A 13344-nucleotide genomic window follows, 5' to 3' on the forward strand; every position below is an offset into this window, starting at 1 on the left:
GACTAAAGAAATTAATAGAGAAGAATGTTAACAATACAAATTAAACTTAGAAGTGTGTCCTATGTACACCCCACCCCATGCCCATTGTTAAACATTTACCAACACACCACTGGTTATGTGTCCCATTAGCTCTCCATTCCCTGCCAGTGACTGTGAGTGCTGAAAGAAAGCTGCTACAACTCCTTGGTCCTTTATAGTAGTACTGCATGCTCAGAAGCTGGGACATTTTTGCCCACTTTCTCCTTCATTCTACCTACTACGTAGAAGCAGTGAATAGAGCCCTGAGCCTAGAGTTTAAATCAGGTTTCAGACACTTACTAGCTGTGTGACCCTGGGCAAGTCACTTAAACTCTTGTTTGCCCCGGTTTCCTCATTGGTAAAACAAAATAATAATACCCCACAGAATTGTGGCGAGGACCAAATGAAATAATAATTGTAAAGCACTTGGCACAGTGTCTGGCACATGCTAAGTGATTATTAAGTTCCAAGGTGGTCAGTGGAGCACTTGGGTGCCCCATTTCTCATCTTTTAGGGAGGAAAAATGGATATTTTATTTACTTGTCCAGTTTCATTTCAAACTGCTTTCCACAATGTGTAGAAATAATTCACAGTTCCTCTAACAATGTATTATCATGCCTATGAAATGCATAACTAGAACATGGGTCAGGTGTGCCAGCACAATCAGTTACATCACCTCTAACATCAGCTGTTTCCATCTGTTATCATGTTTACCAGTTTTCTATGTGAGAGGTAAAATGCCAGAACTGTTTTGATTCATGTTTCTCTAGTGATTTCAAGCAATCCTATCATACTTCGTTCATAGTTTGCAACCCCTTTATTCCCCCCAAGAACTGTTTCTGAGGAAAAAGTTTGTGGTCTTACATATTTGCGTAAGTTCCCTACATATGCTGCATATTAAACCCTCATCGGAGATAGTTAATGTAAAGATTTTTCCCACTTGATAGTTCTTTTCTATTTGCATTGATAACTTTCCCTGTAAAAACTTTTTAATTTCATGTAATTGAAATTGTGTGTGTGTGTGTCAGAGAGATAGAGATCACTACTGTTCTTTGTTTAGTTAAGAAATCTCTTCCTGAGACAGTGAAAAGTACCTAATGCCATTCTCTTCAACTTTTTTTTTCTTAGTCCCTTTATTTATTTGTTTATAAACAACTGTTAGCCATGAGTGTATATGTCTCAAATCTGGTAAATAACTAATAAGCACTTGCTGATGACATTAGGAAACTAAATTTTCAATTGATTGTTTCCTTTTATCATAAGCTTAGTCCACCGATCAGAAACTAGATGAAACCTGTGAATGCCCTTAGCTAGAACCACAAAAACCCACCAAAGGCCCCAGTCATCAGCCTGCTCCTAGGTCGCTAGAACAGAATCCTGCATGCCCGGCATTTGGAAACTTGTTCAGTTAAGAGTAATGCTAATTGATGAAGTCTTGCTGGAATACCACCTTGGAGTGAAACATGTGATCTGGGGCTGGGAAGAGAGGTAACTGTCCTGGACACCAGTACCAGATAGGCTTATTGTGACCTTTAGGAAATCAGGTTAGTGGTTTCTTCCTAGAGGAGTTGATATTTGTATTGTTGAATTACATATTCTAATAAAGTTCAATTACATGCATTGATGAGTCTGAGTTGGTGTTTCTGTCCTACTAGCCAGCATACGTAATGATAAATTGGTTGGGTGCATAAATTGTGGATTACTGCTAACTCTACCCCCAATTCCTACTCCCATTATGGGGGACAAACACCCTAGGTTCAAGGTACACTTATAAGCCTACACTCCTAAACTATAGGTCATGAAATACCTTGGGTGCACCACATAGTCAGCAAGAAAACATGGTTACTCCAAAACAAAAGTATTTCCCAAGATGGCATCCAAGAGCAATAGTACCAAAACATTTCCGCTATAATCATGGGGTATACTCACGTACAATTTTATACAGCGGCTGTGGGAAGAGGAGGCAAACATGTATAGAACATGCATGGCCCAGACAACCCTCCCTTTTCACACTACATTGTCCCTTCTCATGATGACCTCAGGCATCTGTGCTCAGCAGGTCACAGCTTTCTGGGCCTGGCTCAATTAATCAATTAACAGCAGTATCATTTTAAGAATGACATATGAAGGAAGATGCTATCTGAATCCATAGAACTGATAAATAGAAGCATGTGTAGAATGACTTTACATCTTTATGTCTAATGGTAGCTATCTTGGGGGGGGAAGAAAAAATTACATAGTTTTATTTTATATTTAAATGTATTATATATTAAAATAATAGATTTAAAGTTTCATATGCAATCTTTTTTTAAATTATGTTATGGAAATGCTTGTTTTAGTCCATTAATTTAAAATGAAAAATAATTTTAATATTAATGAAGTAAAATAAAAATTGAAAAATTTTAAACCAAGCATTTATTAGGCATGTACTGTGTCAGGCTCTGGACTGGGTGCTAGGAATAGAAAGGAATAAAAAGAAACCATCCCTATGCAGAAGGAGCTTACATCTGAATGAGGAGAACAATAAATAGATACATAATTACATATAGGATAAATATAAAGAAAATAAGCAGTAGTAAAGACAAAGTATTTAAATATAAGGTAGTTTAGAGGGAGGGCTCTAGAAATTGTGGGGAATGAAGAAAAACAAGTAGAAGGTGGTATTTGATCTGTATCTTGAAGGAAGAGAGGGATTCAGTGAAATGGAGGTAAGGAGGGAATGCATTGCAGGTATGGGAGACAGGGGGACCACTGTAATGGAGCAGAGGCAAGATGAAGGGTCATGTGTGTGAAAGACAGGCCAGTTTGGCCGGACCATAGACTGCAGGAAGGAGAAGAATACAATGAAACTGGACAGATGGGCTGGGGCCAGGTTGTAAAGTTAAGCAGAATTTATCTTTGATTCTAGAGGCAATAGGGAGCCTTGTGGGTTGACAGGTTAGGGAAATCACATAGTGAGATCCATGCTTAAGGAAAATCATTTTGACAGTAGTTACATAAGTTGTACCAGAGAGGGGATAGACTTGAGGCAGGAAGACCAATTAGATGGCTATTGTAGTAATCTTCCTAAGCGGTAAGAAGTGATTTGGAGGTACACATAAGGTTTAAAATTATACAGAGTTTTAGAGAAATAGTTAGCAATCACCAGTAGAAGATTGCATAGGGCAAGACTGTAGTGTAGGCAGGACCAGTGGAAAGAGGGCATTGTCTAAATCAAGGCTGTCCAAAATGCAGCATGTGGCCTGCCTACAAGCATAGAAATTTACATAAATGGGGCTGGAAAGCAGGGACTTGCGTGAGCTCCCCCACTAGGTCCCTCCAAACACCTATAAAAATGTTTCTGAACAAATTCTAGAACTGCAGAACCCACGAAATAGCAGCAGGGAAGCAGGGTAAGGTATATGGCTCATGGAGCTGGGAGCAGAGTGGAGCAGAGCCCAGTGTGGGCTAGTGAGCTGTGGCAGTTGCCAGACTTCTCAACCCACAAACACCAAAGACAACAGAGAAGGTTAGTGGGAAAAGCTGCTGGGGACAGGGTGAAAGGAGTTCACAGTTTGGCCACCACACCTGGGGCAGTGGAGGTGGTGCAGCTACAGAACTACAGCTGCAGTTGCTTCTGGCCCCAGGCCCACCTGCTGGGAGGAATTACGTGGCAGATCAGAGCAGGAGTGCAGAGCCCGCTTAAGATCTGAGTCACGTCCAGGTTGGCAGATCTTGGGGGAGGAGGAGCACTGGTGTGGCAGAGCTTGCTGTGAGAAATAGCTCCAAAAACAACAGTGCACCCCCTCAAGCTTGGAACAAAATACTCTCTACTCTACAAGCAGTCATACCCCCACTAAAAACTCAAGGATCAAGTAGTTGGCTGTGAACATGGCCAGGCAGTGAAAATGGACTCAGATTCAGACTCAGACTTTGGAATCTTTCTTTGGTGACAAAGAAGACCAAAATATGCAGCCAGAAGAAGTCAACAAAGTCAAAGAGCCTACATCAAAAGCCTCCGAGAAAAACATGAACTGGTCTCAGGCCATGGAAGAGCTCAAAAGGGATTTGGAAAAGCAAGTTAGAGAAGTAGAGGAAAAACTGGGAAGAGAAATGAGAATGATGCAAGAAAACCATGAAAAACAAGTCAATGACTTGCTAAATGAGACCCAAAAAAATACTGAAGAAAATAACACCTTAAAAATAGACTAACTCAAATGGAAAAAGAGCTCCAAAAAAGCCAATGAGGAGAACAATGCCTTGAAAGGCAGAATTAGCAAAATGGAAAAGGAAGTCCAAAAGACCACTAAAGAAAATACTACCTTAAAAATGAGATTGGAGTAAGTGGAAGCTAGTGACTTTATGAGAAATCAACATATTATAAAACAGAACCAAAGGAAGGAAAAAATGGAAGACAATGTGAAATATCTCCTTGGAAAAACCACTGACCTGGAGAATAGATCCATGAGAGATAATTTAAAAATTATTGGACTACCTGAAAGCCATGATCAAAAAAAAAAGCCTAGATATCATCTTTCAAGAAATTATCAAGGAGAACTGCCCTGATATTCTAGAGCCAGAGGGTAAAATAGAAATTAAAAGAATCCACCAATTGCCTCCTCAAAAAGATCCCAAAGGGGGGCAGAGCCAAGATGGCGGTTGGTAAGCAGGGAATAGTGTGAGCTCTGTACCGAGACCCTCCAAAAACTTATAAAAAATGGCTCTGAACGAATTCTAGAACGGCAGAACCCACAAAACAGCAGAGGGAAGCAGGGCTCCAGCCCAGGACAGCCTGGATGGTCTCTGGGTGAGGTCTATCCCACATGGAGCTGGGAGCTGGGAGCTGGGAACGGAGTGGAGCAGAGCCCAGCCTGAGCAGCTTGGACCATCCAGACCAGAAGCCGGGCGGAGGGGGCCCTAGCGCCCTGAATCAGTGAGCTGCGGCAGTTACAAGACTTCTCAACCCACAAACACCAAAGACTGCAGAGAAGGTTAGTGGGAAAAGCTGCGGGAGTGAAAGGAGTTCGCGGTTCGGCTTCCAGCCCCGGGGGCAGCGGAGGTGGGGCAGCTACAGCTGTTGTTACTTCCTGCTCCAGGCCCACCTGGTGGGAGGAATTAAGTGGCGGATCAGAGCAGGGGTGCACAGCCTGCCGAAGATCTAAGCCCAGTTCGGGTTGGGGGTTCTTGGGGAAGGAGCAGTGCTGGTGTGGCAGAGCGGGCACCTCCCCCCCAAACGTGGAACATAGAACTCTGTAATCTACAAGCAGTCATACCCCACTGAAAAACTCAAGGGTCAAGTTAGTTGGCTGGGAATATGGCCAGGCAGCAAAAACGCACTGAGATTCAGTCTCAGACTTTGCATTCTTTCTTTGTTGACAAAGAAGACCAAAACATACAGAGAGAAGAAATTAATAAAGTCAAAGAGCCTACAACAGAAACCTCCAAGAAAAACAGGAACTGGTCCCAGGCCATGGAAGAGCTCAAAAAGGATTTGGAAAAGCAAGTTAGAGAAGTAGAGGAAAAATTGGGAAGAGAAATGAGAAGGATGCGAGAAAACCATGAAAAACAAGTCAATGACTTGCTAAAGGAGACCCAAAAAAATACTGAAAAATACACTGAAGAAAACAATACCTTAAAAAACAGACTAACTCAAATGGCAAAAGAGCTCCAAAAAGCCAATGAGGAGAAGAATGCCTTGAAAGGCAGAATTAGCCAAATGGAAAAGGAGGTCCAAAAGACCACTGAAGAAAATACTACTTTAAAAATTAGATTGGAGCAAGTGGAAGCTAGTGACTTGATGAGAAATCAGGATATTATAAAACAGAACCAAAGGAATGAAAAAATGGAAGACAATGTGAAATATCTCCTTGGAAAAACCACTGACCTGGAAAATAGATCCAGGAGAGATAATTTAAAAACTATTGGACTACCTGAAAACCATGATCAAAAAAAGAACCTAGATATCATCTTTCAAGAAATTATCAAGGAGAACTGCCCTTATATTCTAGAGCCAGAGGGTAAAATAGAAATTGAAAGAATCCACCGATTGCCTCCTCAAATAGATCCCAAAAAGAAATCTCCTAGGAATATTATCACCAAATTCCAGAGGTCCCAGATCAAGGAGAAAATATTGCAAGCAGCCAGAAAGAAACAATTTGAGTATTGTGGAAACCTAATCAGAATAACCCAAGATCTGGCAGCTTCTACATTAAGAGATCGAAGGGCTTGGAATGCGATATTCCGGAGGTCAATGGAGCTAGGATTAAAGCCTAGAATCACCTACCCAGCAAAACTGAGTATTATGCTCTAAGGCAAAATATGGATTTTCAATAAAATAGAGGACTTTCAAGCTTTCTCAGTGAAAAGACCAGAGCTGAATAGAAAATTTGACTTTCCAACACAAGAATCAAGAGAAGCATGAAAAGGTAAACAAGAAAGAAATCACAAGGGACTTACTAAAGTTGAACTGTTTTGTTTACATTCCTACATGGAAAGATGATGTGTGTGATTCATGAGACTTCAGTATTAGGGTAGCTGAAGGGAATATACATACATACATACATACATACATACATACATACATATATATATCGACAGGGCACAGGGTGAGTTGCATGATATCTAATCTATTTACATTCCTACATGGAAAGATGATATATGTAATTCATGAGACCTTTCTCAGTATTAGGGTAGTTGAAGGGAATATACATATATATAGTCAGAGGGCACAGGGTGAGTTGAATATGCAGGGATGATATCTAGAAAAAAATAAATTTATGGGGTGAGAAAGAAATATATTGAGAGAGGGAGAAAGGGAGAGATAGAATAGGGTAAATTATCTCACATAAATGTGGCAAGAAAAAGCAGTTCTGTTGGAAGGGAAGATGGGGCAGGTGAGGGGAATGAGTGAATTTTACTCTAATTGGATTCAACTTGAGGAGGGAATAACATACACATTCAACTGGGTATCCTACTCCACAGGAAAGTAAGGGAAGGGGATAAAAACAGGGAGATGATAGAAGGGAGGGCAAATAGGGGAAGGAGGTAATCAAAAGCAAACACTTTTGAAAAGAGACAGGGTCAAGGGAGAAAATTGAATAAAGGGGATAGGATAGGATGGAAGGAAATATAGTTAGCTTTTCACAACATGAGCATTGTGGAAGTGTTTTACATAATGATACATGTGTGATCTTTGTTGAATTGCTTGCCTTTCTAGGGAGGGTGGGTGGGAAGGGAAGAGGGGAGAGAGTTTGGAACTCAAAGTTTTAAAAGCAGATGCTCAAAAAAAGTTATTTTTTGCATGCAGCTGGCAAACAAGATATATAGGGAATGGGGCATAGAAATCTATCCTGCCCTACAAGAAAGTAAGGGGAAAGAGGATGGGGGCGGGGAGTGGGGTGACAGAAGGGAAGGCTGACTGGGGAACAAGGCAATCAGAATATATGCCATCTTGCAATGGGAGGGGGAGGGTAGAAATGGGGAGAAAATTTGTAACTCAAAATCTTGTGGAAATCAATGTTGAAAACTAAAATATTAAATAAAATGATAAAAAATGCTTGTTGACTTACTGACTAATGTAACCTAAGATTAGCTTTCTTAACTATCATAAATCCATTGTTGACTATAGTTGATCTTATGGTCTATTAAATATTTTTGAAAATAAACTGCCCTTTAACCATATTTCTCCCACATTGAACTTGTAAAGTTGATTTTAACTCAAGTGTAATACTTTAATTATCTCTATGAAGTTTCATCTTAATAGATTTGGTTCAATGCACTGATCTGTTGGGATCATTCTGGATTGTGACTCCAACCAACACATCATCACTCCTAGCTTCATGTTATTAGCAAATTTGATAAACATCCCATCTCTGATTTTGTGGAAGGCATCGATAAAAATCTGAAACAACATAAAACCAGGCACAGATTTTCTGGGTCACTCCACTAGAGATCTCCTTACAAACTAACATTAAGGCTTCACTTCTCAACCACATTACCATTCTGTTACCTAGTCACCATATCACCAGCTTATCTAGAAGAATAGCATGAGGGCCTCTGGCAAACACTTTGCTAAAATCAAAGCAAACAATCTCTATGTTGCTCAAAGTCACATAACTAGTAAGTGGTAAGAGCCTAGAATACTCCACTCTGAGTCTCTTGCTTTTTTTCCACTGTGTTAATCTATCTTGTCCTGCTTCTGCATAACTCTCCAATTTGGTATCATCTCTCTAGCCCCTTCAAATATTATCTCCCCAGTCTCCCTCTCCCCAACTTCCTTCTTGGGTGATATGTCAATAGGTGATGTTCATGATATCTCCATTAATTATGAGGCACTCCTTTTCTTTACTAAAACCAGATAGACTTCATAGCTAGAATCCAGATGTTGGTTCCATGCAAGAGACTGCTCTAATCACTAGGTGGCACTGTCGGGTTACAGATTCAGCTGGTGAGAAGAGATGTCTGGAAAGACTCATTCATTAAAGGGATGGGGACAAGGTGCAGTTTAAGTGGTAGGAGTAAAAGTTAGAAATTCAGCCAGACCTATGAAAAGTTAAGAGATAAGAAGATGCAAAATAAATGGGGATCAGGAGATTTGCCTTGTAAAACAAGCTTCTCTTTCAGTCTGGATTCCAATGGACTCCTAAGACTTTCCTGCCATGCTCTTGATCTTTTTTCCATCTCTGGGGTTTGTTATATAGAGAGTGAACTAGTTTTCTGGATAGGCAGGTAAAAAATTCTCGGGTTATACCAGAGGTAAAATGCATTGGGGTAAAAAGGAAGGAAAACATTTGAAGGGAGAATCCTAGATCTTCCCTAGCTCAGTTCCCAAAAGAAGACCCTCATCAGGACTCATCTCTTGGACCAAGAATCTGAGGGAGGCAGCACTATTGGAGGCTTAGAGATCGAGTCAAGTCAAGTCAGCAAACATTTATTAAGCCCCACTGTGCACATACTAGGCAATCTGTTAAGCACTGGGGTTACAAAGAAAGGCAAAAACAGCCTTTGCCCTCAAAGAGCTCACAGTCTAATGGTGGGGACAACATGCAAACAATTTTGTACAAACAAGATATATACATGATAAACTAGAGAAAATCTCAGAGAGGAATCACTAATATTAAGGAAAGGCTTCTTATGGAAGATGGGATTTTAGCTGAGTCTGAGCTAAACTGAGGAGAGGATGATATTTTCTGTGACCCAGTAAGTGGAGTCACTTGAAGTATAGTGGGAGGTGATGACATGATTTGTTTTAATGTCTCTTGCTGACCACTCCCCCTTGTCCAGCAATTCTATCCTGGTCTCTCTGGGCTTGAAGTTTCAGCTTTCAGCCCCTATTCTGGTACTTCTCCACCATCTTGAGCCCCTCCAGGGTTTGCAGGAAGGATCATTTGGGCAATGTTCTTTAAAGCCTCTGCTAAAGTGACTGGGCATGACTCCATTTTTCTGGTACCCACCATAGGTCTTGTTCATGGATCTCCCACCTGCACCGCCTGGGAAGTACAGATGGCAGGCTATAGAAGAAGCTTGTATGTAGAACCAGTTCTCAACATAGGATGCCAACTCCTTATGTTTACAAAGCCAATTTTATCAGGTCTACCCCTTCAGGAATTTTCTGCTTCCCTGACTTTTTGAGGAAGGCAGTGAGGGCTCCAATAAACTCTTGCTGTTTTATGTCCTTCACTCCAGGCATCCTTCAGATCTATGGCGCTAGCCAAGGGAAAGGGGATAACTTATATTTTTTCTTAACCTCTATTTCCTCGCATAACTCTTCCCCCAACCCTCTACCCAGAAAGCCAAGCTTTGTAGCAAAGGATAAAAAAAGAGGAAAAAAATCAGCTCAGCAAAACTAACCAACACATCAAAGGAGCCTGGTCCTTCATGCAGCATTTCCCTGTCTGTCCTCCCCTCCCTGTAAACGAAAAGGTTGGGGAGGGGCATGAAGCAATTTCCTGTAGCTCTTCTTTGGGGCCAAGAGTGGTTCTGATAATTTTGCAACATTCCGTTTCCATTGTTTGTTCTGTACATGTGTTGTTCTGTATATTTACATTCTTTTAGTCGTGTATATCATCTCTTTGTTCTATTTACCTCATTTTGCATCAGTTCCTGAAAGTCTATCCATACTTTATGCTCCTTGTTTCTTACAGTGCGGTGATATTCCATTATGTTCATGTACCACAATTTATTTAGCCATTCCCCAATTGATAGAGAAGCTCTTGTTTTTTAATGATCAATTTTAGCTCTATTAATGCAAGAAATAATCCTTCTACGCTCAAATTGGGAAGGATTTCAGGACTTGTGATCTGAAAATTGATTAGGTAGCAAAAAGGGAATGAAGCTAGAAAATGCAGGCTCATGTTGGAATTGATTGGGGCTATATTTTCTTTTTCAATTGTTGATATCTTTTTAAAATATCCCATTCATTTTCCCATATGTTTTCCCCTCCCTTGCTTAGAGTCTTACCTTATGCATAGAATTAAAAAAAATAATAAAGAGCCTGAAGCACGTGCCTTATTCAATGCCGCTTCCTTGCCCTGACTTCCATCCTCACCCCAGTGCCTTGTGTTGCCTCCATGCACTGTGGGATTGGCAAATATTTGGTGAATGAATGAAGCTGAGATGACCAGAATCATGAGTTCAATGGTTTCATTGCTTGATTTCATTGGCTTCTGTCTGGTTTGTCATGGAATGCATCCAACCCAATCAAGTGTATCTATTCCTACCAGGCCAGTCTTGGAGACAGGAAGATTTGGGCTTAAGTTCTGCTTCTTCCTAACACACAGTGGCTTTGTGACCACAGAGAAATCATCTAAACTTACATTGCCCTAGGCAACTCTCCAAGTCCCTAAATTTTTAGGAGTTGCCAATCTGCACTGAGGGAAGTTCCCCACACTGGGAGTCCCCCGTATCAATGATGTTTTAGGTCTGGAAATGCTCCCCCTCCCCCCGTCCCAAAACAAACAAAACAAAACAAAAAAATTGCACAAGGTATTGTGTTAGCAGTGGGAATACAGAGACAAAACAAATAATAGTTCCTTCCCTCAAGGAGCTTACATGCTACTGTGATGTAATATGTAAATAGATAAATAAATGCAGGATAATTTGAATTATGAGAGAACATTTTAATAACTGGGGTGATTAGGAGAGGCTCCCCAATGGAAGCTAGGGAGTCTAGGCAGTAGAGAAAAGGACTGCTCCTATGCAGGCATAGAGATGGAAGATAGAGCATCAGGTTAAGGAAACAGCTAGTAAGATGCTTTGGTTAGAACAGAGAGTGTGTGAAGGGAAGTCCCGCAGAAATCCGTAAAGGCAGGCTGGAGAGATTGGGAAGGTCTTTAAATGCCAAAGTTAAGAGTTCGAATCTTAAAGGCAAACAGTTAAGATTTTTGAATACATGTGTGACCTGGTAAGATCTGCGCTTTAGGAAATTTTGGCAACTCTTTAGAGGGTGGATTAGAAGGAAAGAGACTGGAGACAGGGGATCTATTGAGAAGGCTGTCATAACAGTCCAGGTAAAAGGTAATGAAAGGGGGTGAAGGATCCTGTGAATGGAGGGGGGAGCAAACATCTCATTTGATCCTGTGCGACTATTATCCCTATTTCACAATGGAGGAAACTGAGGCAAACAGAGGTTAAATGACTAAGAACAGAAGTGAGAGATTTCCTTAGCCTTCAATCTCCCAAACGTTCACAGCTGGTCAGAAGGGAAACCAGCAAAATATGGAAAGGTTTTCTGTTTAAGGGCTGCAGAATCATGGAAGCATCAACAGTCAATCCTGGGAGGGATTTTAGAGATCATCTAGGTCAACTCCTTTATTTTATAGATGGGGAAACTGAGGGACAGAGAGGTCAAGGTTAAACAATAAGGGGCAGGATCAGGACTGAAATCCAATCCAGATGCTTCCTCTTCCTATGCGAACAACACCACAGATTTCCTTCCACTTATCTTACGGACAAAATAGAATCTAAACATAGTAGCTTTCTTGAACCACTCTTCCTTGCCAGGAATAGGAATTTTTTAAAAAAAATCCATCTTTAAAGCCTCTTCTCCAGTCATTTACTTATAACGGTCAAAGTAACTTACATAGTTTGTCATCAGATGGATGGATGAAACGCCTGTTGAAAGAAATGATTTGAAAGCTGGAATCCAAGAAACACCAAATCCTAGAAGTCAGAGCTGTGACACACCTCCTCAGTGGGCTTGTATTCCAACTTGTATATGAAGGGAATCGGAACATATATAATTATTAGTTAATTAAGACTTATATGATATAAAATATATTAATACTTGACAAGTGATCATTCATTCTCTGCCTGACAACCTCCAAGGAGGGAAAGGGAACAGAACACCTCTCAAGGCAGCCCATTTCACTTTTGGAAATCTCATTGAACTTCGCAGAATCCCTGAAACTCAGAGGTCTAAGGGACCTCAGAGGCCAATTAGGCCAACCCATATCTGACTGAAAAATTCATCCCTAATCTTGTCCTCAACACGGGGTTGATCAGCCTCTGTTTCAAGATCTCTAGGGACATAGGAAGCTACTACCTGACTGAGAAAATCCACTCTGCTGCAGTATCAGCAACTACAGGATCAGCTAGGTGGCACAAAGGCTAGAGTGAGAGTCCTAGAGTCAGGAAGACCTGAGTTCAAGTCCAGCCTCAGACACTTACTAGCTGTGTGACCCTGGGTAAGTCACTTATCCCTGTTTGTCTCAGTTTCCTCATCTGTAAAATGAGCTGGAGAAGGAAATTCCAGTATCTCTGCAAAGAAAATTCCAAATGGAGTCCGGAGGAGTCAATACAACTGAAACAACTGAACAACAACAACAAAGTCCTAGTACTTGGAAAATTTTCCTCTACTAAGCAGTAATATTCCTCAGCAACTTCCATGGGTTATTCTATGTGTTGTCTTCTGGGGCCAGCAAAGCAATTCTTAAGCCCTTTTCCATACCATACCATAGTTCTTGAAATATTTGAAGACAGTCATCTTGTCTTCTTGTTATCAGGCTTCTATCCTCCAGCCTGAATGTCCCCAATTCCTTCCATTTATCTTTACATGTCATGATTTCCAGGTCCCCTATCATTCTTGTCCTCTGGATATTATCTTGTTTATCTGTGGTCTTCCTTGTGGCACAACATTAAAGGGCAGAGCACAGTGAGACTATTATCTCCATGGTCCTGGACACCATGGCCTGTCTTTTTTTTTTAATTTAAATTTATTTATTTAACATATTTGATTTTCAGCATTGATTTTCACAAGAGTTTGAATTACAAATTTTCTCCCCATTTCTACCCTCCCCCCCACTCCAAGATGGCTTATATTCTGGTTGCCCTGTTCCCCAGTCAGCCCTC

At 40.8% G+C, this 13344-nt stretch overlaps 1 pseudogene; it reads right to left on the minus strand.

The window, feature by feature from the left end:
- Positions 1–9244: 9244 nt before the first annotated feature.
- Positions 9245–9685, minus strand: LOC118849642 (annotated as a pseudogene).
- Between the last annotated feature and the right edge of the window lie 3659 nt (positions 9686–13344).

Source organism: Trichosurus vulpecula, chromosome 5, assembly GCF_011100635.1.
Source record: "Trichosurus vulpecula isolate mTriVul1 chromosome 5, mTriVul1.pri, whole genome shotgun sequence".
Classification (NCBI taxonomy): Eukaryota; Metazoa; Chordata; class Mammalia; order Diprotodontia; family Phalangeridae; genus Trichosurus; species Trichosurus vulpecula.